Raw genomic sequence first — 6000 nt, 5'->3', positions numbered from 1 at the left:
GAATAACACTCGAAATGTATATAAGAAATACTCAAGTTAATAAAAAAAAATGGGGTTCAGAGCTAAACAAAGAATTCACAGCTGAGGAATGCCGAATGGCTGAGAAACACCTAAAGAAATGTTCAACATCTTTAGTCATAAGGGAAATGCAAATCAAAACAACCCTGAGATTTCACCTCACACCAGTGAGAATGGCTAAGATCAAAAACTCAGGGGACAACAGATGCTGTCGAGGATGTGGAGGAAGAGGAACACTCCTCCATTGTTGGTGGGATTGCAGACTGGTACAACCATTCTGGAAGTCAGTCTGGAGGATCCTCAGAAAATTGGACATTGAACTGCCTGAGGATCCAGCTATACCTCTCTTGGGCATATACCCAAAAGATGCCCCAACATATAAAAAAGACACGTGCTCCACTATGTTCATTGCAGCCTTATTTATAATAGCCAGAAGCTGGAAAGAACCCAGATGCCCTTCAACAGAGGAATGGATACAGAAAATGTGGTACATCTACACAATGGAATATTACTCAGCTATCAAAAACAACGACTTTATGAAATTCGTAGGCAAATGGTTGGAACTGGAAAACATCATCCTGAGTGAGCTAACCCAATCACAGAAAGACATACATGGTATGCACTCATTGATAAGTGGCTATTAGCCCAAATGCTTGAATTACCCTAGATGCCTAGAACAAATGAAACTCAAGTCTGATGATCAAAATGTGAATGCTTCACTCCTTCTTTAAAAGGGGAACAAGAATACCCTTGGCAGGGAAGAGAGAGGCAAAGATTAAAACAGAGACTGAAGGAACACCCATTCAGAGTCTGCCCCACATGTGGCCCATACATATACAGCCACCCAATTAGACAAGATGGATGAAGCAAAGAAGTGCAGACCGACAGGAGCCGGATGTAGATCGCTCCTGAGAGACACAGCCAGAATACAGCAAATACAGAGGCGAATGCCAGCAGCAAACCACTGAACTGAGAATAGGACCCCCATTGAAGGAATCAGAGAAAGAACTGGAAGAGCTTGAAGGGGCTCGAGACCCCATATGTACAACAATGCCAAGCAACCAGAGCTTCCAGGGACTAAGCCACTACCCAAAGACTATACATGGACTGACCCTGGACTCTGACCTCATAGGTAGTAATGAATATCCTAGTAAGAGCACCAGTGGAAGGGGAAGCCCTCGGTCCTGCTAAGACTGAACCCCCAGTGAACTAGACTGGTGGGGGGAGGGCGGCAATGGGGGGAGGGTTGGGAGGGGAACACCCATAGGAAGGGGAGGGGGGAGGGGGATGTTTGCCCGGATACCGGGAAAGGGAATAACACTCGAAATGTATATAAGAAATACTCAAGTTAAAAAAAAAAAGAAAAAATAAAAAAAAAAACATCTCAGGATACATATTCCTATAACGCCTCTCAAGGTTCACAAATGTAAAAGTAGGTTGTAGGAGTCAACGTGTCATTTGGTTTGCTTAATTTTTCACTCTACTTTCTGCCCCTGCCCATAACAAATACCCATTTGAGCATATAAATAACATTCATGAGAACTGCTTCTGATAAGAAATGGTTTCAGGTAATTAAATACCTGAAGATTACAGAGTAATTCCAGGCAATGGTTTGCTGCCCCCATTTCTGCACGTCCCAAAGCCCTACATTTAGATTGCAGTAAGCAACTACATTCTTTTCAGTTGCATGAACCCAATAAGGGTTGAGATAAGACTCCTGCCTTACAATAGCCTTGAGCCTATACAAACACCATATATCCCTGGGCTGGAGGACTAACCCTCAATTCACGAATTCCTTCTGTATCATCCCCCTGAACATCTGCTTGAGGAGTTATGCTTAAAGGGCGACTGCTCCCAACCTTTCGGGGTCAATGCTGTCAGCTCCAGAGACTAACCATGAGTGTAACCTGTTAGAAGCACTTCCCATGGTGGATAAAGCTTGCTTTTGGTTTATTTCTGACTTCGGTGGTCCTTTCCTCATTATTTCTGCACCGTGTGACCACCACATACCAAGGATAATTACAGTATTACCTAGAACTGGTGTTTATAATGAAGTGAACCTGTCTTCTATTTGAGCAAGTGCTTGTGAGAGTGGATTATCTCAAAGTGATTTTCTAAGCAGTAATTCTTCCCCAGTAAGACATCAGAAGACAAGTGGGTGCACATGGATACATGTGCTGCATAGGGCTCCCAGTGTCACCTAGCCCCGCCCTCTCCCACCTCCTATCTGTCCAGGTGTGACCTTGGAGGAGGAGGCAGCATCAACACCAGAAGTGAAGATATCAAAGAAGGCTGTGGATAAGTCTGACCTACGGCTAGACTAGCCTCACCTTCAATCCCATAACCATACACTTGTCATAGAGGTCTAACAAATCACTCTAATAGCTACTACTGATGCTTTGTACTTATCTCTAGTGAGAGATTTAAAGTCACTGCTCAGGCAAGAGGAATAAATATGATCAACTTAACTTGTCTCAGTGAACACATTTTCTCCAGTAGAGGTGGGTCTAGGAGGAGACGATACTCAGAGTACAAACCAGGAAAGGCCAAGCTCCTCCTGCACAGGGATGCATGGCTATGAATTTAGGTGTGAAAAGTGGAACTTTAAAAAAAAGTGGCAACTACAATTATACCTCTAGTAAAGAAAATATTTACTTACAAAGCATTAGCATATATGTTTTGAAGAAAATCAATTTGTTGGAGAAGTCCGTAATCACAACCATTTTCTGAATTTGTTCTGGGTGAACTACTCTCGCTCTGACCCTTGTTTACGTGCTTACACACAGACAGATCCCCTACCTAAGCTTACTATTAATATCCCAAAGTTTGCTTTCCTCAAGTATAAGATGGGGTTGATGGTATCAATCTCAGAAATCATGTGTGAGCATCACAGGAGTGGTTGTGTGATGCGTTTGTACAGTGTCAGCTGGCAGGCAGTGAAAGCCTGAGACTGTAATTGATGACAGTTAGTACTATCTTCTCAATTACACAAATACATAAGTATGCAAACAGTTGTTGACAGAGCGGCCTACAGTGCACAATGTAAGTCAAACCCATATACAATCTGCACTGAGCAAATCAGTGCCTGGAAGTCACTGGAGGCCAATGTGGTTAAAGACCGTAAGCTCTGGCTTTGCCGGGCGTGTTCTTTGTTCAAGTGCCAACGCCACTAACCTCACCACACTTTGGTAGATCCGTACATTTTCCACAGTTCTCAAAGACTGCCAGTAAGTATACAGCCTATGGAGAGATAGCATTAAAGAGAGAGAATACTGAAAACCAACCAATTTTGGAAAGTAGCACTCTAGAAAAATAATTAAGATTCTAATAAGGAGGACTAGAGAGGGTTCAGTGGTTAAAAGCACTTGCTATTCTCTCAGAGGATCCCAACTCAGATCCCATCACCCACATCAGGCAGGTCACAAGGTCACAATTGCCTGTAACTCCAGCTCTAGGCTATCTGATTCCCCCGTCCTCTAGAGGTTCGTGTGTGAACACACACACACACACACACACACACACACACACACACACACCCCAACACTTTTTAAAATATTTACATATTCACTCTGTGTTTATCTGCATACTATACATGTGTGGCTATCTAGTTAGTCCAGAAGAGTGCCAGCATCGGATTCTTTAAAACTGGAGTTACGGGCAATTTTGGGCTGCCATGTACATGATGTAAACTGATCGCTGACTGCTCTGAACCACTGAGCCATCTCTCCAGCCTCCGCCATTTTGAAAAGATCTTAATAAAGAATAAAAATGATACAGGTAAAATTTCAGGAGCATTTGCTATAGAATTTTAGTCATCACAAGCTTCATTATCTTTTAGTCATGTTTCTGTCTTTCGGAGAATGAATGTTCTTGAAGACAGCCGCTCATCCGTTTAAACAGAATTTAAAATAGAAACCAAGTGTACCATTCTTCATCATTAGTGTTTCTTTTAGCATGATAAAAGTGTCTTCAAGCTTTTATCTCTACATGAAATTTTCTTGGGACCTCAAGGGAGTGAAAAGCAATCTCCAGTTCTTTGGAGGCATTAAGAAGCCACTAAACTCACTATGCATTTTCACAAAAGGAAGGCATTTTTATAGGAAGGATGCAGCTTTGGTCCCCATGAAAGGTCTTTTACAGGATTAAAGGGAAAAGCTGTGGTGACTGCTGCAACTTCCACTAACCTCCTATAGACTGATCACACATGACCTAAGTAGGATTAAGGAAACATAGGACTCTGAAACTCACAACATAGAAAGAAGTCTGTACATTGGTATAAACAATATAATCTCAACACATGATTGGTGCTCCTAAGTCCCAGAACTTGGAAAAACAATTTCAATCAGCTAAAAGGAATCTTCTGAAACAATGGATTATGACAATGTTGAATAAATCACTTATGAAACTAAGCTGTAGGAAGAGAAAAGAGATTCTGTGAAGATTGCTTTAGCGAGTTGTATGTCTCAGCTATGAGACAACTGAGCTTCTGGAAGACACTGAGGAGAAAGTGAACCTTAGAGGGTGAACAAGGTTTGACTAGGTCAGTGTTTCCTGTGGGGCTTTCCTGTTGACCTGCAGTGTTAGGGTAAAGTCGACACATTCCTTTCTATGACTTGCACAAATCAGACATTTTGCTCCAAATAAAAGTAAGACTGTTGACATTTTGAAACTCTGACTCACCCCAAAGGCATTTGCAGCATTGCAGCAGAACATTACCCAACACTGCACCATTTCCACCGTTCTCCCATTTACCTGACAGCATGATCAGATCTGCTTTCATGGTTAGCTAACTCATCTACCTCATTTCTCATTCAGTAGATAAAAGAATAGAAAGATGCAGAGGGGTAGTAAGTCCTCTAATAATGTACATAAACACCTATGCAGTCACGTACATGCAAACATTTTCCTTCTGAAGTATGAGCTGTGTGTCACTGGTGGAGTTTTGTATGTTTTTCTAGACATCATACTATTGCTGGATTCCAGAAGTGGCCTAAAAATGGCAACAAAATAGTTCTCTAAGTTCCAGTTTGGATGAATTTCTAAACTATGGGTGAGTAGTGAAGGAGTGAGCACTCAGAGAGCTGAGAATTTTGAAGTCAATACCAGGCTGGACTACAAAATCAAACCATCTATTACAAGGAATAAAACGTCACCTTAACATAAAAGCCCTCTGACTGAAACTTAACAATGTGACAGTACGATTGTCCCAGTCACTTGTATGACAATGTGCTTCCTTACTGTTTTCCCTACCGCCAAACTGACTGTTCCATCAGTTTTGTTCCCAGTTTTCTCCCCAGAGACTCCAACGTCAACTTACCAATGTCTAGACTTGCTCACTGAGAAACAAAAGCTGAATGTCCAGCCAAGCTGGGTGCCCAGGTGTTGCTCTTCACCAAGGCAGCAAGCCTTCCGATCGGTGTGCAGCATCCATTCAGTATGGATTATTAAATAAATTTACTATCACTCAACCTAAAACCACATTGGGAATGTCACATAGATGCAATAATATTTGCTGGAACCCCTGCCAATGAAGCTACTGTGTGGTACTGGGAGACATATTGTTGAGATATTTGAGACAGAAATTGAGAGAGACCTCAAACAGTACATTCAGGCATGTGTCTGTCTAGAAAGAATGGATTTTGTTCAACAGGAATGGCTATAGAAATTTCCTTCCTGCAAGGAATAACGTGCATAAGTATATTTTGATAAATTTAAACATAAAACATAAAAATATATATTGGACAGATACTTGGAATCTACTAGTTTAAAGGAGGAAAAATTACAATCCTTTTTGGATTATGTATGTTTTGGCATAGTATGATTCAACCTCTACCTTAGTGCCAGTGAGCTCAAACCCTATCTCAGCCTGGTTCCCATCCTGTCATTAAGGAATTTGAAGGAGCTGTTTTGCTGCTCTTCTGTTTTTCAAAGAGCGGTTGTCTCTTTGCCTCCTTCTCATCCCTCTCCTTAGCTTCTGGCTGT

This window comes from Rattus norvegicus, chromosome 1 (assembly GCF_036323735.1).
Source record: "Rattus norvegicus strain BN/NHsdMcwi chromosome 1, GRCr8, whole genome shotgun sequence".
Lineage (NCBI taxonomy): Eukaryota > Metazoa > Chordata > Mammalia > Rodentia > Muridae > Rattus > Rattus norvegicus.
Note: the sequence above shows the minus strand (reverse complement) of the source record.